Source organism: Macaca mulatta, chromosome 6 (genome assembly GCF_049350105.2).
Source record: "Macaca mulatta isolate MMU2019108-1 chromosome 6, T2T-MMU8v2.0, whole genome shotgun sequence".
Classification (NCBI taxonomy): domain Eukaryota; kingdom Metazoa; phylum Chordata; class Mammalia; order Primates; family Cercopithecidae; genus Macaca; species Macaca mulatta.
Window position 1 is genome coordinate 16212921 of NC_133411.1, and position 23850 is coordinate 16236770.

Below are 23850 nucleotides of genomic sequence, written 5' to 3' on the forward strand. Positions count from 1 at the left end.
GAGGGTCTGTCTGGGCTGTGGATATATATTTGGAGGTCATCGGCCTACAGGTAGAATTTAAAGCCAGGGGACTGAACGAGATCATGTAGAAAGAACTGAGATAGGAAAAAAGAGTCCACGCTTCAGCCCCACAGTGCACTAGGAGTAAATCTAAACATACGAAGGATGTGGGGAGCCTTCTCGGTCATGTTGGTGTTGAGAGTGTGCTGTAGTTCAGTCAGTTAGATAGGAAGTGTTCTTCGGTTAATGTCAATCCCAAATACTGCTGCATCTCTAGCCAACACCAGGAAGAAGTTGCTCTGTCTGGTAAAGAGGAATAGCTATGGTCATGAAATTCAGCTAAAAAAGTGTCTAGGATGTCTCCAGCATGAATTAGGCCTTGAGGCAGATGGCCAAGACATTCACCAGGGCAGAGGTTCACTGTTTAAAGGCGAGTCTCTAAACATTCATGGGGCTTCCAAAGTAAAGACACTTTACTTTAGATTAGAGCCAGATTTAACAGCACTCCAACAATTGTAAATATGAAGCTGCCCTTTAATCACAGCCTGGGTCTGGCCCCAGATGCACGGCACAAGGCATTTCAGATCAGTCTTCTTTACACAATGGGTACTTAGCAACACGGAATGGCTGACTTAAAAACATATCTGGGGTCGGGGCAGTGGCTCACACCTATAATCCCAGCACTTTGGGAGGCTGAGGCAGGTGGATCACCTGAAGTCAGCAGTTTGGGACCAGCCTGCCAAACATGGCAAAACCCTCTCTCTACTAAAAGTACAAAAAACGTTAGTCGGGTATGGTGGCAGGAGCCTGTAATCCCAGCTACTCTGGAGGCTGAGGCAGGAAAATTGCTTGAACTCGGGAGGAGGAGGTTGCAGTGAGCTGAGATTGCGCCATTGCACTCTAGCCTGGGCAGCAAGAGCAAAACTCCATCTCGAAAACAAAAACAAACAAAAAACCCCAAACATATCTGGGTCCAGAAAGCACTGAGTGGGTCATGCAGGGCTTTGTATCTCCCAGTATCTACCAGGTTCACTGTGTTCTGTTGCCTGATTTATTTTTTCCACAGTAAGTTAACAAAACCACAGGATATTAAAAAGTAAAATATATAACCTCCACGGAAATGTTTACCAAATCCCACAGATATGAACTGATCTCCCTGGTATGAGCTGTCTAGATCATTAAATCCCAAAAGAGATGCCAACATTGTAAACTTCAGATCTAGAGACCGGAAATATCTTTATACTGCAGTCTGAGATTCCTCAGGACAGGAGGCCCAATTCACCCCCGATCCTGCCAGTCATTTTATGCTCATGCTAGCAACAAGCATTTCTTGCAAATGGGAAGGAGTGCTGTGCCCCTGGGACATGGGTCCAGGTGGTAACCCATCCTCCCTGAGAGGTCTGGTGTACAAACTGCTCAGCTCATCTCCTGTCTGGGAAACCTACGAAGCACTGATGTGTAGACAGATTATCTTTTGGGGTTCAGTACATAAGTTGGGCCCATGAGCCCACCCCGGCCACAGTAACAGAGTGGTCACCTAGTCTGATTCCTCTGGGCCTTTGGAAGAGAATGTTCCTTCCCATGCTTCCTGCAGGTTCCATCGTGGTTATAAGGCCCTGAGCAAATGCCCTGCAGTCCTGCTCCAATGAACAGCACCTCCCTGCCTCTGCCACTTGTGTCACCTCCACCTGAGATGGCACTATGTGGCCTTTGACTGCTGCTGTCCACCCAGCAGCTGAAATTCCTGGCAACCCCAGAGCTGGGCAACAGGAGGGTGAGGGCACCTGCAGCACCTGGCCTGGGGTCCTCCAGATCCTTGCAGTCCTGGAGGTAGGTGTGCATTCTTGCTGTCCACACCATTCCAGCCGATGCCATCTCTGCTCTCCTGTAAACTCCCTGCTTTTTTGAGATTCATACCCCTAGCCATATTCCTCTCTCATCGTAGAGTTCCAAATGGAGAAGTCAATCCCTTCTAGTCCCTTCGATTTTCACTCGGGACCCTGCCACTTGGCTCAGAGTCTCCTCTGCATCTCAACTCTGCAGGGAAGGCAATTCAATATCCATCTGGTCAACCCACCCAATGCCCTCTGAGTTCTTTGACTTCATGCATGCCAGTGTCCTTCTCTACTCTGCTTCAAGCGCCCACTCTTGTGGCCACACCTTTGCCTTCATCATCCAGAGTTGCTCCACTTCTCAAATTTCAGTTAAAATCTCCGGCTGCAATTTCTGCCCTTTCAGCTCTCTCTGTTTCTCCCACTCCCTCGATTCTAAACTTCATTAAGCTTGGCACTCTCTCGACTCCCCACTTTCCCTCTCATTGCTCCTCCTGTCTTCCCTTCCTTACTATTGCAGCCTGCACTTCAGGGTCATCACTTAACCCCACCCTTGCCAAAACCCACGACTCACTGCCTGCAAATCTCTAGCCTTGGATTCACCTGACTGACCTATTCCACCCTTAACTGTATTTGTAGAATTCTACTTGGGCTTTGAGAGTTGCTGGAAATGAACACACAGCCACACAGTCTGCTGCCACTGCTCACTCATGGTTTCCAACGCCCCCCGCATGCTGTCAGCTGCCCAATTACCTCTCTAGTCCTTCCCATTCCCGGCTCTCAGTAGTCTTAAGCTGGGAAGACTTTGAGGTGCACTCCTTCTTACTCAGCAGATAACCTCACCTCTTATTCATCTGGAATGTGGAATCCATCCGGTAGAAACTAAATTTTTTACTGCTTCTCTCTCTGAAACTACAAAACTCAACGAAACACATATGACCTAAGCTCTTCCTCACCTCCTCCCTCCTGTCACAAAAGAAAGGTGGGCCTGACCAGGGTGAGAGTGGGGCCATCCATCTGGGGCTCTACCTTTATGTTCCTCTGACCGTTTCAGGAGCCTTGTTCAAATCCACCATCTTCTTCTTTTTTTTGTCTGATCTTTGCTACTTGACTGGCTTTCTCATCAATGTTTACACAGGCAAAAGTCTCTTCCATCCTGTTAAGAAACCCTCTCTTGACTCCCAACAACCTCTAGTTCCCCCTCTCTTTCTTGTCTTCCCTCCTCTGTGCTCTGCAGCCCCCTGTGCAGATCCGAGACCCTGTTATTGCCCTCATCAGGGTATACAGCGGTTACCTGCTCACCCGACCACCCATATCACCAGTCTGTTACCTCCTTGAGGCAGGGACTCGGCTTATTTGTCACCAGTTTTTCTGCATTTACTTAGCACAATGCTTGAAACCCAATACATGTACAAACGAATGTGTATTAACTGTGATACAAAACTTATGTCTGGCCATTCGTAAATAAAGTCTTCTAACTGTAGGTTTAGACTTCTGAATGAAAAACCCATACTTTTTTTGGGTAGAATCTATGAACTTAAAATAAGCAAAGTGCTGACAATGTCACTGTACCTATTCATGTAGTTCTGATCACTTCTCAATAGATGGGTAGGTCTTCCATGACCATTTCCACCAAGCCACACTGAGCACCCAGGTTGCTTAACTGCAGACACACGGACATGGACAGAATGCAGCAATGGGCCACATAATTAGCCGCCTTGGTGTAAAGTGAAAATAAAGACTTTTTTCAACTCTTTTTGGATGTCAATTGGGATAGAGGACAAGCTGTTCCATTATGGAGTCAAATCTTGTAACAGAAGTTAGTCGCCATGAGGAGGAAATCAGAAGTTCATATTCAAAGGATAACAGCTTTTTTTTTTTTTTTTTTCTGACCAGACCCTGGAGAAGCTGAGTGTGCCGCTGACAGAGAACCACCTTTCACTGTGAATGATGGGTGCCTGGACGGGCGACAGGGCGTTCAGGAGAGGTGACCATGCAAGTCAGGACCTGCCAAGGGCTGCTGGGTGCTGACCTTGTTATGCACATTCATGACCACATGGTTAGAAAATAAAATCAAGGGCCAGACGCAGTGGCTCACGTCTGTAATCCCAGCACTTTGGGAGACCGAGCTGGGTGGATCACCTGAGGTCAGGAGTTCAAGACCAGCCTGGCCAAGGTGGCGAAACCTTGTCTCTATTAAAAATACAAAAATTAGCTGGGCGTGGTGGCACATGCCTGTAATCCCAGCTACTCATGAGGCTGAGGCAGGAGAATCGCTTCAACCCGGGAGGCAAGGTTGCAGTGAGCTGAGATCGCACCACTGTACTCCAGCCTAGCCAACAGAGTTAGCCTCTGTCTCAAAACAAAACAAAACAAAATCATGTTTCTCATATGGAAACATCTTTTCAAATTCTTCCACAAAAAAGGGTGTCCAGTTGGAAGCTGATACTGTTCCCTAAAATAGCAAGAGATTATTATGTGAAATGTTGAAAGTTGCATTTTTGACTTTCAGTAAGATGAATACTTCCTTCACTTGCCTCATCCTGGACTAGAAAAAACAATGATACCTAAGAGCCAGGTAATTATTTTATCTCGTTCGGAACCAGCCTGGGCTGCTATCTAATCCTTTTGACAAAAGACAACTCCTCCGTCTACAGCTTCAACGATCTCATTATACTTATGATGACATCAAGGAAACTGACCATTGTAGTAGATGAAATCTAGTTTTAAAACCTGCCTTACACCCTAAGTCCTCAGAAATTGTACATGTGTGGACCCGTGGAAAAGTCGGAAGTACATGTGCAGGCACAGTTACCTGTGAGAAGAGCTTCTTCCAAAGATGAGGAGAATCAGCAATTTTGGATTTCGGTCCTCTCAAGGAGCCTGGGTTCCTGTAATTTTCCACTGTTATTGTTCTGCTGGTCTGAGTTTTGAAAAGTGGCTTGGGTTAAATTGGATCATTTGTCTTCCCGGTAGTTTTCCAGCCATGCTTTATTTTCCCAGGGATCTATACAGCTCTAAATGAGACTCCCTCACTCTGTTTAGCTAGAGCTTCAGCCAAGAACTTCACGCCCACACATGAGGTTGTGGTTCAGGGGGAGCAGCAGTCAAATGGAACCTGGTCCCTCTAGGAGTCAAAGTGACTGCTCTGTGTGGTGCTGTCCATATTTAGTGCTTCCTGAAAACCCCAAGACAACATTGTGCAAGTCCAAAATACAACACTGGTGTTTTCAGTCACCTCCCACACCTGGGGAGGAGCTTCCATAAAGAACAGGGACAAACAACTAGGCAGGGTATGACGACGTTTGGCTAACTTACCTTTCTCCTGTTGGTGTCTTCAACACGTCAGGAGAAAACAAAAAGCATTTTCCCGTATGACCTCTTAATATGAAAATATGCTCCGTCATGAAGGGGTAGACTTAGTGTCCTAAGACCCTCTTTGAATCCTCCTGATCGCTCATGAAACATGAAGCTTATTCACCCAGCAACATTTAACCTCAATTCAAGATGGTAGAAGGCCTGACAAGAAAGGATTGCTACCATGAAAGTTGTAGTGTATTTAAACCCCAACGCTTCCTGTGCCATTTAAGAATGCTTATTCCCCACCTCAATCTCGCAGCTTTCCTGTTAGTGAAATGCTCACATTTCCTGATTTTTTATACTTATAAAGAGAGATGGTTCTCAAATGGTATTGATTAGTTAATACCTCAAGATTCTGCCCAAATTTTGAAACACCAGCACCAACTCCATAAACAACAATCTGGAATACAGGTTTACGTCTGGGATCCTGGGAGTCTTTTCACCAACTCTCTCTACCTGCTGTCTCCCTGCTTGGTGGTAGACTTTTTTCTTGATGACCCCAGTGCCTTAACTGTGGTTGTGGATCCTGAGCAGCTCAGAATCTCCATTCCTTCTTCTGACTCAAGGGCAACTTCAAGCTGTATCGTCTACTGCCTTCCACGGACGTTTGTAAGTGTGTTTATACGAAGTGAAAAAAGAGTGAAGGCCCATTTGCATTTGGACCTTAAGAAATCCAGTGACCATGATAATGATGATGACGATCTCAGCAGCTAGCACTGACTGAGTGCTCATGCTGCGGCAGACTCTATTCTAAGATCTTACCTTCCCCTGACAACACGGTGAGGGAGATATTTTTATTCCCCAGTTTACTGGGGAGGAAACTGATGTATGGAGAGGCGAAATCACTCATCCAGGGCAGACACAAAGCTCAGAGAAAAATCCAGAGAGCCTGGCTTCACAGCTAGCGATCCTAACCCTCATTCTATTATACTAAAACCAAAGTAAAGTGAAACCCTTTACTTTGAATTAGAGATTATAGTTGGTGCTGAATTCTGCCTACTAGCAATACTTTAAACAGAGAGGACTAGCTATCAGATCAAAGAGAACTTTTGACTAAAGACTATCTTTACAAAAAATTCCAAAGATCCTAAAGTAAAGATTATTTTTTAAACAGTACTGTACAACAAGCATTACGGCGTAGATGTAAAGGCTGAACTGAGTGTGACTAAAGACGTTATTTAATATATCTGAGCCATGCCAAGAAAATGAGAATAAAAGAAATCAGGTCAATTATATTGTGCAATCATGACTGTGAGGCTTGGTGAAGAGTTTGAAACCTGTAAATCCAGCACCACACAGGCCATCTTGCAAAGCTCATGCACCTGCTCACCATCACCAGAGCAGTGGGGATGCCAAGAGAACCCCTATAGCAGCCTACTGAAGATAAGGACGAGAACCTTTAGCAGCTCCTTTTGTACATGGCAGAGCATATTATACAAGGATGTTTAATTTGTCCAAAGTTTTCTTCACTTCTCAGCTGCGGGGTTCATTTATTTCTGCGTAAGGGATCCATTAGAACTCACTGTTGGTATTTATGTAACTGGCACACATCAAGTTTTGTGAATGAGTTCTAAGGGTCTGGGGTGCTTGATCTGGTTGTTTTCAGGAGGTGAGAGAGAGTTAGAAGCAGTCATTAAACAAAATAGTCTGCTCAGCCCATGACCAGTCTCACTGAGCCATCTGTTAGGAATCAGTAACACCGCCTACAACTATCAGAACAAGAGAAGACACCGCAGGACAGAAGAGAGTCGCCACCATTCTACACACACACACACACACACACACACACGGAGATAGGAATCTCAGCAAAATAAAAATAGCACTATTTTACTTAATTGTGACAAGGCTGTCTTCAGCATTTGCTTTGCTGTGTGCAAGTAGGAATGTCATTACCTCGCCATCCTACGCTGCTATTATTGGTTTAAATTATTGATGCATGGTATTCCAGGTGAAGTAAAATTATCTCACTGAATTAAGCTGTTTAGAACACAATACAAGAAAGGACAAAGGATATGATCATGGCACCCCCAAAATTTGCAGAGTCAACACTGTCACTGGTTGCAACAGCAATTTAAGAATTATATGTCCTGAATTTATTTTGTCTTTATGATGATATCCATGCTTTACTTAAGGTTTTTCACCTTAAAAAGTGACATGATAATGTAATAAGCTAGAGAATAATGTGAATAAAATTAAAGTGCTTTGAAAATTGCTAAAGATGGGAAAATGAATTCATTTTTATCACTTGCTATTTCATGCATACATGATACAGGAGGTAGTAAGTGCCCATGCTGTGCTTCACTCTGTAAATCCAGATTCATTGTGACTCAGACCTTGTTTCTGAAAATTAGAGTAGCCGAAGAGGTGTCTTGCTCCAGCCCTTTCATCTACATGGGTAAGGGGACCAAGGAGACCCAGGGAAAGGAGGAAGCTTTGTCCTCCACCTTGCCCTCAGGGCCCTGGGGGGATGCTGCAGCATCAGAAGGAGTATTTGTTGGTGGAATACATGAATTCATCCAAGAAACATTTACAGATCCCATGAAGAGTAACAAACTCTTATATATGCAGTACTGCACATTCTTGAACATGACTTCACATTCTTGAACATGACTTCACATGTTACCTTACTGGTTTTATCTAACAAGGTAACAAGGTAAGTTTTATCTAACAACATAACAGGGTAAGAACTGAAAATTCCCATGATGTGGATATGGAAATCGAAGCTCAAAAAGATTCCATGCCCTGCCCCAGGTTCCTGATTAATATATAGTACTGCAGAATAGAACCAGTGAGACTGCCAGCCTGCCTGGTGCTCCTTCCTCCTCACCTCAACACTGGACTGAAGAGGGTGGGGTGGTGGGGGTAGGATAAACAAGTCCCTACCATCATCAGGCTGGCAAAGCTGGTGAGCAGCAGTGCATGGTCTCACAAAGAAATGCTTTTATTACCTGCCCAGGCAATTAAGTATGAAAAATAATTATCATTAAAAGAAGTGGTTATTTTAATGTCATGGTTACCTAGTTTGGGGAACTGGAGTGCCCTCATAAAGAATGTAAGTCATGCTGTTGGAGACATTTCCCTCTAAACAGAGTAAGGAGCAGGGTCATGGTATCTAGTGACAGAGTGTTGGCCTGGCCAACCTCTAACTGGAAGTCTGGGTAAAGAAATCCTACAGGACAAGCAGCTCAAGAACACTCCCAGGACTGAAGCCTTCAGGGAGATCTCCAAAGAAAAGGAAGGTATCTCAGTGATGGATTACTCTTCTCTACCTCCTAATTCTCACCTAAAATGAGCAAGTGAGGCCCTGGAAAAGGCACTTGCTGAAGTTAGCACAACCCCCAATCAAGGCCTTAACAACTCCAAACAGAGGAAGATTTGTGATGTGTCCACCAACAGCAGGATACTGGACTGTGGAAAGCTCTATTGGTCAGCACTCTTCCAGTGACTCTGGAGACCACCTTCAATCTGCCACGTGCGGTGGCTTGGACTTTTCCTTCATTTCTGCTCATGTTTCTGACAGCTGAGGGTTTAGAGCAGACAGTGAAGCTCTCCCCCAAAATATCCACTGCCCAAACACAGTTATTTAAGTCTTTTTGAGATCTGTGAGATATCTAATCAGAGACCCCAAAACAAAAAAGACGAATATCCATAGGTACAAATACTAAATCCTACCAGGTGATATGGTTTGGATGTTTGTTCCCTCCAAATCTCACACTGAAATGTGATTCCCAGTGTGGGAGCTGAGGCCTGGAGGGAGATGAGAGGATCTTAGGGGTGGATCCCTTAGGAATGGTTCAGCACCATGGTGATGAGTGAGTTCTTGCTCAACTCATGCAAGATCTGGTTGTTTAAAAGTCTGGGACCTTCCTCTCCTCCCTCTCTTGCTCTCACCATGTGGTTAGACTACTCCCCCTTCAGGTTCTGCCATGATTGGAAGCTTCCTGAGGCCTCCCCAGAAGCCAAACAGATGCCAGCACTATGCTTCCTGTACAGCCTGCAACAGCATGAGCCAATTAAACCTCTTCTCATTATAAGTTACCCAGTCTCAGGCATTTCCTTACAGCAATGCAAAAACTAATACACCAGTTGAAACTGAAATTGAAATTGTTATTTTAAAACATCATGTGGGAAAATTTTAATATAAATATGTTAAGAGAAAAACTCTCTTTGTATTCTAATAAAACTCCTTAGTATATGTCTATTATTTAAAAGTAATCTGTATCGGCCGGGCGCGGTGACTCACGCCTGTAATCTCAGCACTTTGGGAGGCAGAGGCAGGTGGATTATGAGGTCAGGAGTTCAAGACCAGCCTGCCCAAGATGGTGAAACCCCATCTCTACTAAAAACAAAACAAAAAATTAGCCAGGCGTGGTGGTGGATGCCTGTAACCTCAGCTACTCAGGAGGCTGCGGCAGGAGAATCGCTTGAACCCAGGAGGCGGAGGTTGCAGTGAGCTGAGATCACGCCACTGCACTCTAGCCTGGGTGAGAAAGTGAGACTCTGTCTCAAAAAAAAAAAAAAAAAAAAAATTCTGTATCAGGGAGAAAAAGAAAAAAAATAAAGTCTATTTTTGTCTTTGATGGCACATTCTTGGGTCTTATTAGACTGATATCAGACTCATAAACTGTGTCACTCCCAGTATAAAAGAGACAAAACTATAAAATTCCTGGAAATAAATTAAAGAAGTAGTTCCTAAATAAAGAAAACCACAGCATTTTATTAAAGTTCATAAAATGAGACCTGAATAAATGGAGAGGCAAACTATGTTCCTTGATGAGAAGACATAATCTCATAAACATGTCAGAGCTCTTTCTGAACTCATTTGTAAATTTGATGGCGTTCCAGTCAGAATTCTAGTGATTCACATTTTTATTTGGACTTGGGTAGAATGAGTTTTAACTCCACATAGGAGGAAAAAACAAGAAAAATGTGATTGAGGAGACTAGTGAGGGGTGCTTCCCTTAGCAGATATTTAACTAACTACAGAGAAGGCGGCTCGCAGAAGGAAACAATGCTCACAGGGCACAGACACATGAAAGACACTGCCTCAGCCAAAGTCAGAGAAGGAAAAACGGAAACAAGATTGCTGTCGAATTTTAAAAATTAAAACAACTGGTAAAACCTAGCGCTAGCAAAGGCAAGGAGTAATGGGAAATGTCAGATAGTATTGGTGGGTGTGTACACTGCTATAATTGTGTGGAAAAGGAATATATCAAGAGGTATTACAATTAAAAGTGTGACAACTCCTTGATCCAGTAATCCCCCATGAGAAAGCCATCTAAACAAAAGCCCCAGTACACAATGACATGTACAAATAGACATTCATGAAAGCTTTCTTTGTCATGACACACAACTGATAATCCATGTGTCCACCAACATAGGAAAGGTTAAATAATTATGGTTCATCCAGAGGGCAGAAGGTTACCCACCAAACATGAAGTGAAAGTCAATGTTCTGAAGTAGAAAGACGCCCAAGAAACAGGCTGGGCATGGTGGCTCATGCCTGTAATCCCAGCACTTTGGGAGACTGAGGCGGGTGGATCACCTGAGGTTAGGAGTTCAAGACCAGCCTAACCAACATGGTGAAACTGTCTCTACTAAAAATACAAAAGTTAGCCTGGCATGGTGGCACACGCCTGTAATCCCAGCTACTTGGGAAGCTGAGGCAGGAGAATTGCTTGAACCTGGGAGGTGGAGGTTGCAGTGAGCCAAGATAGCACCACTGTACTCCAGCCTGGGCAACAGAGGGAGACTCCATCTCAAAAAAAGAAAAAAAGAAAGAGGCCCAAGAAACAGGGTCAAGTAGAAGTAAGTTGCAAGTCAAGCAATACAGAATATTCTCGTTCTGTTAAAAACATAAAAAAAAGACCCTTAAAAATGTGTGAGTATATTTGTATGAGCTGAGAGCCAGCTGGAGACTGACATACACCAAGCTGTTGATCCTGGTTATTTTAGGAGAAGTGGGATTAAGAGGGGCAGGAATGGGACAATTATTAACTTGATACACTTCCATATCGTTTCACCTATGACAAAGAGCAGAGCAGATGCTACTTTTATTAATTTAAAATGAAAAAAATGAAAGCATCTTTATCAAGGCAGACAAAATAAATGAAATGCCTAATTTTCTAGGGTGCAAAGCCGAGGAAGCACCCGGCAAAGCAAAGGTTAACAGGTCACTGCCATGCTTTGAGTAATCACCTGCGACGGTATCTCTAGGCAGAAGCTTCCCTGCTCATCTCACTTGAAAAACACTATGAATGCTGACAGTTTGAAACACAAGGCTACATATCACGAGTTATGTGCTGGCCAAAAGACAGCCGAGAGGCTCCCAAACCCCCAACTTTGGCCATGAGAAAAGAGGAATCTTCTCCCTGTTGGACTCATTTTCCTATTGGTGTTGGTTTAAGCCCTTCATGACCTACTTCCCTTTTTTGGACTTCAGCACCTAAATCATGATTGGTTTACAAACAGGTACAAATAGGTAAAACAATGCTAACGGTCTGATTAGAGCATGAAGGCACTGAGTCCAGTCTGCTGGGTCCAAGAAGGCTTCTTGGAGCCCTAAAAACTTATCAGGACTATTAGTGCTGCCCTTGTTAGAACTCTAAGTTTTCAAGTCCAACCTCTGGATTTCCTGGCTGTGCTATCTTCACCCAGACGAATGCCAGCAGAATGCCTTCCTCTTGTCTTCTGCCCATCCTCTGAGAACAAGGTCAATTCCTTCCTCCCTCAGGAAACCTCCTTAACCCACCTAAGCCACATGATTGCTCCTATCCCAGGGATTGTCACTGTCATGTATTGACTCAAAGAACTACTTCATGTATTCAAATATACTTCATGATTGTGGCGTATCTGCCTGGCACCATCTCTTGGTTGATGAATGTGCATGACGTGGTGGCCAAACAAACCGTTAATTTTTTATGGCTATCACATCATGTACATTGTTCATGAAAGAGCATGGTGCCAGGCAAATACGCCACACACACTAAGTATATTTGAACATTTCTTTATATCCCTCAAAGCCCCAGAATGAGGGGCTTGCATCTGTTCATTACTGACGAATTAACTGCCGTAAGGATTAGGCACTTTCATATGACAAGAAGGAGGATGAACTCAGGAGCTGAAGATGGAAAAAGTGGTGGAGAAGGCAGTAGAAAGGCAGAGAGAAATACACAGAGAAGGACTGTCACTGTAACAAAGGCTAAGACAGAAACACAGGAGGACAGCTATGCAAGTCACACAGGTTAATAACGCTGACCAAAATGAGTGGAAAGGGAACTTTAGAACGAAGGTATGTGGAATGCTCCCTGAGCAGCTGTGCAAAAACGAAAAAAAAAAAAAAAAGGTGCTTCACATGCCTTAGTGCCACTTGGATTCTTCAGACGTAACTACATCTAAACTTACTGGGGCCAGGCGCAGTGGCTCACACCTGTAATCCCAGCACTTTGGGAGGCTGAGGCAGGTGGATCACGTGAGCCCAGGAGTTAGAGACCAGCCTGGCCAACAAGGTGAAACTCCATCTCTACAAAAATACAAAAATTAGTCAGGCATGGTGGTATGTGCCTGTAGTCCCAGCTACTTGGGAGGCTGAGGCAGAAGAATCGCTTGAACCTTGGAGGCGGAGGTTGCAATGAGCCAAGATTGCGCCACTGCACTCCAGCCTGGGCGACGGAAATGAAACCCTGTCTCCAACAACAACAACAACAACAACAACTCAGTTAGCATATATACCATAGTGTTTACATAAGAATGCAAGAACGGTTCCAACCTCAATGTTAGAATTGTTTTACAAAGTCTGATTTTTGAGCTTCCCTATGAGTTAAATGCATTTTTTAAAAACAAATTTAATATCCTTGCATCACATTTAGGTCCCATTCAACTACCCTAAATTCATGTTGTGCTTCCAGAATGGTGCTGATAAAAAAAAAAAAAAAAAAAAAAAAAAAAAAAAAAAAAAAAAAAAAAAGCTAAGCTCCATTTCTAAGCTGTGTTTATCTAGAAATTTTCTAAAGTATTTAGTGTTTGGCTTGGTAACCTCTCTTTAACAGTAAGGAATAAACCACAGTAAATATTTCTTTCTATTTGACTGAGAGTAAAAGAGAATCTCCTAAAATTACTTGTTAACTTGGCAAAGTGCAGATTTTTAAAACTGTACTTTAAGAATAAAACAATGATAATTTTGGATTTTGAGCAGTACACTTTCTCTCTCTCTCTCCCTCTCTCTCTCTCTCTCTCAGACAGGATCTCACTCTGTTGCCTGGCTAGAGTGCAGTGGCGCCATCTCAGCTCACAGCAACCTCCGCTTCCCGGGCTCAAGTGATTCTCCAGCCTCAGTCTCCCCAGTAGTTGGGATTATAGTTTTGTGTCGCCACACCTGGCTAATTTTGTATTTTTAGTAGAGATGGGGTTTCACCATGTTGTCCAGGCTGTTCTCAAACTCCTGGGTGCAAGAGATCTACCTGCCTCAGCCTCCCAAAGTGCTGGGATTACAGGCGTGAGCCACCACACTTGGCTCACATTTTCATTTTGTGTAAAATTAACAGCTCTGACAATACAGTTTAGTCTGCTTTAAAGTAAGTCTTATGATACCTTCCAATTCCCCAGTATAGAATATGATGCTTCTTCACAAGTTAAAATGCATTAAGATTTCTACTCCGCCTCCCTCCCCACATCATTCTAAAAGTACAAAACAAAAATGTTTCTCCATAATTACTTACTACCATATGAAGATAAAAGTACACTAAACAGATAAAACATGACATAAACCACTATATCACCTAATTTTTAAACCCCTCAAACATACTTGGAACTTAAGACTAGTCCCATATGAATGTGTTCTTGGCTGATGCAAAAAATGAAGAATTAAAAGAGAAAAACACAGATCGGGAAAAACAGGAAGTCTCGACTTTGAAAAACACTCAATCCACCTTCTATGCAAACCACAAAAAGATTAGACAAACTAAGTATTTGTTGACATTGGCTGTAAATTTTGAAAAGGGAGAGAATATTAAAATATATCTGGAGTGAGACTCCAATCACTTACTCACTGGTTCTCTTCTTTTTCTTTCTTTTTGTAAAATATATTTTAAAGAAACTGCTCTGTGGAAACCTAAAATTATTTTCATATTCATCCCTGAGTCTCACTCAGTCACCCAGGCTGGAGTGCAGTGGTGCGATCTCGGCTCACTGCAACCTTTGCTTCCAGGGTTCAAGCGATTCTCCTGTCTCAGCCTCCCTGAGTAGGTTGGACTACAGACGAGCGTCACCATGCCCAGTTAATTTTTTGTATTTTTAGTAGAGACAGGGTTTTGTCATGTTGGCCAGGCTGGTCTTGAACTCCTGGCCTCAAGAGATTCACCTGCCTTGGCCTCCCAAAGCACTAGGATCACAGGAGTGAGCCACCATGCCTGGCCAAGATCCAACTCTTTTCACTCACCGTCCTGTGTGTATTAGGGTCTGTGCTGGGCATTTTCTCATGAGGTACCACACTTCATTAATCCTCTTGAAAAACCTAGCAAGGTAGAGGGTCTTAGCTCTTGCGAAGGACAAGATGATTGAGACTCATAGGGGAAAAAATAATTTACCCAAGGCCATAAAGCTATTAGTGGCAGAATTGGGACTTTGGCCTCTAAATCCAGCCACGTAAGTTGGAAATCATGTGGACCATCAGGTTGATATCTGAGTTTCCCCCTACTACCTGTGTTATCTTAGGCCCCTTCAGGTGCCTAGAGAGGGATGTGAAGAACCTTAACTCTGGGGTGGGTGCATGAGCTCAGTCTTAAAGAGGCGGCCATGCTGACCCAAACTGCCTGAGATCTCATGACTCCTCATTCAGCAGGGAGGTCAGGAACAGCAAAATGAGGAACTGTGGTAGTTGCTCAGTGATTTCCATAAAAAAATGCAAAGATCTAGACTCAGTGAAGTAGTTTCAAAAGCACCTAGTCCTACACCAAGTCCGTCTGCTGCCTACCCAAGCTCCTACGGCTGTAATAAGCCTTTTCTTAGCTTCGTTTTCTTTTTACACAAATGGTTCCCTGACTGTAAAAAAATGCATAAAAATTGGTTTTGAATAAATCAGCTACCCCAAAGTCAGCTTTTGACTTTTGCCTAGTCAAAAGCTAAGCAAAATCAAGCCCACTTATTTCTCAGTATTTATCCTCATTGAATTTGACAGCTTTGGAAGGAAAGCACCCAGTGTGTACAAAGAATGCCAGTTCTGCATTTTCAAAAGCAGCTTCCAGTGATAGCTCATGAAGTCAAAAGTTTACCCCAGCCTCTCCCTGGGGAGCCCTCCCAACTTTTATCTTCTACTCCAGCAAACCTCTGCCACGCAGATGCTATCCTGGAAGGGGCTCATCCAGCAATTGCTTGGCTAAGGAGGATTTGTTCAGTACCTGTTGTGCCTGGTACTGTACTAGGCAAGAACCATGGACCACACACAAGACATTTAAAAGCTGGTCCCTGCTTTCAAGGAGGTCATGATGAGAACATGGAACAGGCACAGGACAAAAATGGTGGTACTGATTTGATTAGCAAGAGTAAGCTGCCTGTGCTGAAGATGGTGAGGGTCCTGGATCCCTTGGGAAGAGGGTGGAGGGCTCTGAGTGGGTACAGGGAGTGCCCGGGCTCAGCGTGCTCTGGGCTCAGAGAGGAACAGAGGCTGGCTCAAGGAAGGGTCCATGGAGTGGAGAGAAATTAGGTCAGGTGTCTAGAGTCGAGTCCCATTATACTGGGCAGAGGAATTGAGATTGGATATGACTGCGATAGGAAAGGCTGCAAGCTTCTGAGTGGAGGATTTATGAAGACCGACCTGGGAAGAATATGCATAGTGGACTAGAGTGGCAAAAAACAGAGTTAGGAAACCAACTCTTGCCAGAGTGGCAGGTAAGAGGTGCTTGGTCTGGGACCAAGACTGGTGATGATGGGACAGGAGGGTGAAAGCCAACATTTATTTGGACGTGAGAACTAAGATCTGTTTCTTGTCTGCGGCCAGTGGCCCTCCTCTCCAGGTGAATCTCCCTCACAGTGGGGAATGCACCTCCTTCACCGCTCTATCTAGGCTGATGAACACTGACGAAAGGAAAGAACCATCTGGGGTTTTCTAGCTGAGAAGACAGCTGGGTGCTGGTGAACATAAGCTAAAAACACTACCCCGAACTGACTACTCATCCTTGAAGTTACGTGAAATAAAAATAAAACAGGGCTAGGCACAGTGGCTCACGCCTGTAATCCTAGCATTTTGGGAGGCTGAGGCAGGTGGTTCACTTGAGTTCAGGAGTTTGAGACCAGCCTGACCAACATGGTAAAACCTGACTCTACTAAAAATACAAAAAATTAGCTGGATGTGGTGGCAGACACCTGTAATCCCAGCTACTCGGGAGGCTGAGGCAGGAGAATCGCTTAAACCCGGGACTCGCTGTCCCGCAGGTTGCAGCAAGCCGAGATTGTGCCACTGCACTCCAGCCTCGGCAACAAGAGAGAAACTCCGTCTCATGTATGTGAGTGTGTGTGTGTGTGTATATGTATATATATAAATAAAACAACACTTAGTTACAACAATGCCTAAAATAAGAGAGGTGGACACTCTTACCAAAGTTTAAGGAGGGAGGGATGCATCAGCAAAGCCAGGCTGCCTTGGACTTGGTCTGCTCTGATCCTGATATCTAAGAGTTCTGGGGCTGCAGAGGCCCACGGGGACACTCTGGGCTGCTGTAGACCCAGAGGACAGCAGAGGACTCACCTCTGCCACTCAGTCATAGCCAAAGACCTAACCCCTAAATGTCCCTCAGCCATGGTGGCTTTGCCCAGTAGCTCTTGGGTATTTCTCCAATTCCCAGGGGCTGTGCCCATGTTAAACTGAGAGTGTGGTGAGGACTGCAGGGGATCAGAGGCAGTGAGACCACTGGACACCTGGTGGCCGGTTCTCTGGCGGTGCAGCAAGGTAAGTGGGAAGAGGCTGAGTAATGGGAGATGCACCAGGGTGAAGAGGCAGAATAAACAGGCAAAGGGCAAGCAGCCAGGCCGGGAGTCTTGCAGGAATGGTGGCTGCAAATCTCAATGGTGCTGTTCTCGCCTTCGCTGCTGCAGCTCCTCTTGCCCTGGAGAAACCCAACCCCAAGTGAGTTTGTCCTGGAAGTTTGCAAGGGACACCTAATGGCCCAGCCAGCTGTGTGGCCTTGGGTGGGGGCAGTAAGCGAGGCCCTGGCAGGATCATTTCCCTGCCCTGTTTGCTCTCTCATGGGGCGGTAAATCCTCTCCCTCTTCATTTGCTATCACTGCATTTCTGTGTGGCTGACTGTTGAACAATGAATGGGACGACCGCCCACTGGGAGAAAAATGTTTTTCTCTAAGTAGAAGTAATGCTATCCACTGATCCATTCTGGCCTGCAAAGCAAATGTGTTTGCTTAGCCAACACTTATCTGTTGGGATAAACAGAAATATCGCTAAGATCTCTTTACACTGGTGAGAACCAAACCTCGTAGGATGTAGACAGAGTCAATGCAACTAACTGCATGGCTTTATTCTCTAGGAAGTCCTGACAGCTTTGGGCGGTAAGGCATTGTTGGGAAGTGTACTGGGAAAGCCAGCCTATTCTAGAGCAGCAGAGTCTATTTTCAAAGGACACTTATTTTAGCCACAGAGGAGACCTGGAAAAAGCTGAATTTCTCATACTGGAACTATACCCTGCAGCTTCCTGTGTGCTCAGCACTGACAGTGAACCCATGATGTAGCTATAGTGGGGACCACAGAAAGGAGGCAGGTGAAGTGCAGAGAGGGGCCCTGGCCATGAACGTGGGCTAAAGACAGCTTGGGGAGCACAGGGAGCATGCGTAAGAGGCTCTGGGGATGTTCCATTGAATGCCTCTTCTCTCCCTCTCGTTTATTCTTTTGTATCCTAATTATCTGATAGTTCTACTACCAAAGAAAATCCTTTTGCTTACTGTTGGATCACAGTCTTAAGATAAATGTCCCCAGGTTTACTAACTGCTCTAATCTGGAAATGTGCTGTGGTGAAAAGCTGACTCCCAAAGGCAGAGTGCTTCTTCCAATACTGTTCAATTATTTTTCCCACAGAGGTGACCAGCTACAGAAGCAGATGAGAGAGCTTGCTGCAAGTCACATAAGAAGCTTGCTCCTGAACAGATGGGGCCTTGAGATTGGTAAACCAACATGTGGATTGTTTTGTTTCCTGGAATGATGTTAGGGTTGCACTGAGAACTGCATTGCCCTTTGAAGAAATATAATGGCATTTGCCTCTGCACGAGGTGAGGCAATGAAAACGGAATTCTGTTGGTGCTTTGGAAGGCATGGTCTTGTGTTTTCCTTTGCTGTACTGTGTATGTTCTGAGATAATGGAAGTAGGAGGTGGTACACAGAAACAATGTGTGCCTGGCACTACTTGTCTGAGTGACAGAAAAATGCCTGGATGCAAGTCTGGTCCAACGTGCATCCGCCCACAGTATCTCACTTATCACACATCACTGCAGACAGCTGCTCTTTTCGGAAGCTGATCCTTCACGTGTGTGCACAGAAACATTTTCCATTTTCTTGGTGGCATGCTAATGGCAAAGCAAAATCCAGTTGCTGACTTGAAGCCATTACCACCAGCCATGAAAAGGGAGTCAGCAAAAAGAGAGTGGAAAAAATGTATCTTCAACAATGGTAGTAAAATCCAATTGTGACCTACTAAACACTGGTGTTTATTACTTGAACAGTGAACATTTTCTGCATTTGGGAAAAAAACAGATGCAGCTTTTATTCTGAACTAGAGAGATTCCTATAATAATACGTTGTGGTTCTTAAACTCATCTTAAGTTAAAATAATCCCCAAATCATGTGCAATTGATTGATAGGATGTAAAAAACCAAGACGAAAAAATTCTGGATTCCTTCAGCAAACCTTCACCCTTTTCAAATAAGAACTATATAACGGACGCTGTAAAAGCAGATAAAAAGCTGGGTGCAGTGGCTCCCACCTGGAATCCCAGCACTTTGGGAGGTGGAGGCAGGTGGATCACTTGAGGCCAGGAGTTTGAGACCAGCCTGACCAACATGGTGAAATCCCATTTTTAGTCTCTACTAAAAATACAAAACAATTAGTTGGCATGGTGGCACACGCTCCTCGGGAGGCTGAGGCACAAGGACCAGTTGAACTTGGGAGGTGGAAGCTGCAGTGAGCCAAGAACACATCATTGCACTCCGTCCTGGGTGACAGAGTGAGACTGTGTCTCAAAAAAAAAAAAAAGACAAATTATAGCCCAACATATATAAAAGCGAATATCCTAAGATGAGCCCTGAGACCGTGAGGCTGGTTAATTATTCCTTTAGCAACGTGACACCTTATTAGTATCCTGTTCCTTGGAGGCTTTGATAGTTAAAATTATTTTGAACAAAGTTTCCTTCCCAATTGTTAGAGTAGATCTTAGCTGAAAAAATTCTTTTTGATGTGATATTTTTACAAAGAAATTTGTATCTGTGTCTTTTGGGTACAGACATATTCAGACCTTGTTTTATTGAGCTTCACTTTCTTGTGCATTGCAAATGTGGGTGTTTTGTTTTGTTTACAAATTGAAGGTTTGTGGCAACCCTGTGTCAAGCAAGTCTACTGGCACCAGTTTTCCAAAAGCACAGGCTCACTTTGTGTCTCTTTGTGTCACATTTTGGTAACTCTTACAGTATTTCAAACTTTTTCATTATTATTATATCTGGTATGGTGATGTGTGATAGGTGATCTTTAATGTGACTATTTTAATTGTTTTGGGACACCACAAACTGCACCCATATTAGATGGCAAACTTAATAAATGTGTGTGTCCTGACTGCTCTACCCACTGGCCTCTCCCTTCTCCCTCGCCTCCAGGTCTCCGTGTTCCCTGAAATAAAACAATACTATGAAATTGCGCCAATTAATAATCCTACAATGGCCTCTAACTGTTCAGGTGAAAGGAACAGTCACACCTCTCTCATGGTGAATCAACAGCATTGCTTAGTGAGGAAGGCTTGCTACAAGCTGAGTTAGGCCGAGAAAGCTAGGCTGCCTCTATCGGCCAAGTTGTGCATGTAGAGGGAAAGTTCTTAAAGGAAATTTTAAAATGTTACTTCAGTGGATACGAGAATAACAAGAAAGTGCAACAGCCTTATTGCTGATAAGGAGAAAGTTTGAGTGGTCTGGATAGAAGATCAAACCACCCACAGCATTCGCTTAAGCGAAAGCCTACTCCAGAGCAAGGTCCTCGCTCTTTAATTCCATGAACGCTGGGAGAGGTAAGGAAGTTGCAGAGGAAAAGCTGGAAGCTAACAGAGGTTGGTTCATGGGGTTTGAGGAAAGAAGCTGTCTCCAAAATATAAAAGTGCAAGGTAAAGCAGCAAGTGCTTATGTAGAAGCTGCAGCAACTTATCCAGAAGATCTAGCTAAGATCACTATGAAGGTGGCTACATTATACAATAGATTTTCAAGTAGACAAAACAGCCTTTTATTGGAAGAAGGTGCCATCTAGGACTTTCACAGCTAGAAAAGAGAGGTCAATGTCTGGCTTCAAAGTCGCAAAGGACAGGCTGATTCTCTTGTTAGGGGCTAATGCAGCTGGCAACCTTCAGCTGACGCCAATGCTCATTTGCCATGCAGGAAGTCCTCAGGCCCTTAAGAACTATGCTGAGTCAACTCTGCCTGTGTTACAACAAAGCCTGGATGACAGCACATCTGTATACAGCACGGCTTACTGAAAAGACTTTAAGCCCACTGCTGAGACCTACTGTTCAGAAAAAAGATTTCTTTCAAATATTACTGCTCATTGACAATGCACCTGGTTTCCCAAGAGCTCCGATGGAGAGGTACAAGGAGATTTATGTTGTTTTCATGCCTGCTAACACAACATCCATTCTGCAGACCATGGGATCAAGGAGTAATTTCTACTTTCAAGTCTTATTATTTAAGAAATACATTTCACAAGGCCACAGCTGCCATAGACAGTGATTCTGCTGATGGATCTGGGCAAAGGATAGTGAAAATCTTCTGGAAAGAAGTCACAATTCTAGATTAAGAACATTAAGAACATTCCTGATTCACGGGAGGAGGTAAAACCATCCACATTAACAGGAGTTTGGAAGAAGTTGATTTCGACCCTCATGGATGACTTTGAGGGGTTCAAGACTTCAGTGGGGAAGGTAACTACACATGTGGTAGAAATAGCAAGAGAACTAGATTTAGAAGTGGAGTCTGAAGATGGGACTGAATTGCTGTAATCTCATGATCCAACTTCAACAGACGAGGAGCTGCTTCTTATGGATGAGCAAAGAAAGTGTTTGAGATGAAATCTATACCTGGTGAAGATGCTGTGAACATTGTTGAAGTGACAACAAACGACTTAGAATATTACATAAGCTTAGTGGATAAAGCAAAAGCAGGGTTTGAGAGGACTGATTTCAATTTTGAAAGAAGTTCTACTGTGAGTAAAATGCTATCAAACAGTATCTCATGCTATGGAAAAATGTTTCATGAAAGGAAGAGTCAACTGATCTGGCAAACTTCATTCCTGTCTTAAGAGATTGCTACAACGAGTCCAACCTTCAGGAGCCACCACCCTGATCAGTCAGTCCCCATCAATACCGAGGCCAGATCCTGTACCCGCAAAAAGATTACAACTCTTTGAAGGCTCAGATGACCATTAGCATTTTTTAGCAAGGAAGTACCATTTAGTTAAGGTATATACACTGTTTTTTAAGTCATAATATATTGCACACTTAATTGACTATAGTATAGAGCAAATGTAACTTTTTTTTTTTTTTTTTTTTTTGAGACAGGGTCTTGCTTCTTTGCCCAGGTTGGAGTGCAGTGATACGAACATGGCTCACGGCAGCCTTGACCTCCTGGACTCAAGCAATCCTCCCACCTCAGCCTCGGGTAGCTTGGACCACAGGTATGCTACCACCACACCTGGCTAGTTATTTTTTTTGTAAAGATGAGGTCTTGGCATGATGCCCAGGCTGATCTCAAACTACTGAGCTCAAGTGATCCCGCTGCCTCAGCCTCCCAAAGTGCTAGGCTTATAGGCATGAGCCACCACACTCAGCCCAAACATAACTTTTATACACACTGGAAAACCAAAAAATGTGTGTGACTTGCTTTCATGCAGAATTTGCTTCCTGGTGGTGGTCTGGAACCGAAGACACAATAGCTCCAAGGGATGCCTATATAATTTGATGTATGTATCTTGGAAGATTTAACAGAATTACTGGACTAAAAGGTTTCTTACCTGATTGTTGTAATTATCGCTTATCTTTATATAGAACCCTATTAGATGCCTTCTTGATCTTTAAGTCCTTAAATTCCCTATGACCTCCCTAAAAACAAATCCCACTGCTTCCAATCCTTTCCCAGTGCCTACCATGATGATTATCAACACTCATTCTGAAACAGTCTAGGTTTGGAAATGGACAAGCTAATGCTATGTTACTGAAAGCATACTCTAAGGAACACTATTTCTTCCAGATGTTAATAGGTGCTGTGTATAAAAAACTCTTTACATTGAAATAACTTTAGAAAACAAAGTTAAACTCTTTTTTTTTTTTCGCTATAGAATTTCTCAAAGACTTTGTCAATGTATGCTAAAAATCTCCAAAGGGACAATGGCATTAGAGATTTTCCCAAATGTTTTTGCCTACAGAACCTTGCTTTTGAGGTTCATGTTACAAAGTCCTCCATGGGACATTTTGAGAAATGCTGCCAAGACGTCACCTCTACTGTGACACGAAGCAGGGTGTGGTTAAGTGGATCCAAAAGGAAAACAAGAAAAGAGAACGTCTGTGTCAGTCCTTGAAAGCTCTGCTCTTGACTTTCACCTCTCTTCTCATTCTGCATATTCCCTAAGACATTAGTGTGTCCTGAAAACAATTTAGAATATTACGACGAACAAATTTTATAAACAGAATGGAAAAATGCCATCATGCATGCAGTGGGATATGCCTGTTGTAGGAGTGTGTACACTAATGTGTCTGTAGACAGGACTGCAGGACGGGATGCATTTCCTGCTGTGCACTGCTGGCAGCCATTTCCTCCAGAGATCTCTCATCTACTCCTACAGTTTCAATTCCTTTCTTCCTGTTGACAGTGCCAACACTGGGTCAATGTTCCTACCTGAGGCTTCTCTCCTTGGCCTGAAATAGGCAAAGTCAACTGCCCACCAACTAGCGCTAGCTGGGTGGCTGGCAGGTGTCTCAATCTCAGTGTGTTCAGAAATGAATACATCATTTAGCCTCCACAAGGCTGCTCCTTCAATGCTCTATTTTTTAATGGCTCTCCTCACCAAGACTTGGCATTATCTCTCATGCTTCTCTCGCCCCTATTCCTCCATTTTCAATCAATCACCTTGTCCAGTCGATTCTGTCTCCTAAATATCAATTACATCCATCTATCACTTCCCAGACCCACTGCCTAGTGCAGACCAGTATTACTTCTCATGGAGTTTGCTGAATCCCTATTACTACTTGATCTCTCTTGACCTTATCGTTGTCCCCTCTGGTCCATTTTGCTTCACAGCTGGAGGGATCCTCTGAAGATGTGGCTCTGACCCTGTCTCTCCTCCACAGCTTCCCATCATCCCTTGGCCAAATCCCAGTCTCCTTAGTTTTTCTTTTGAGGCCCTCCACGGTCTGGTCCCTCA

The 23850-nt window shown here is 43.9% G+C and overlaps 1 protein-coding gene across 6 annotated transcripts in view; it reads right to left on the bottom strand.

The window, feature by feature from the left end:
• ANKH (ANKH inorganic pyrophosphate transport regulator) overlaps positions 1-23850 on the bottom strand; it is a 156319-nt gene that overhangs the window by 64730 nt on the left and 67739 nt on the right. Inside the window, exon 1 of one of the 6 annotated variants that reach the window (XM_078004324.1) lies at positions 4648-5032. The gene's annotated coding sequence lies outside the window, so the exon portion shown is untranslated. 6 annotated transcript variants of the gene reach the window in all.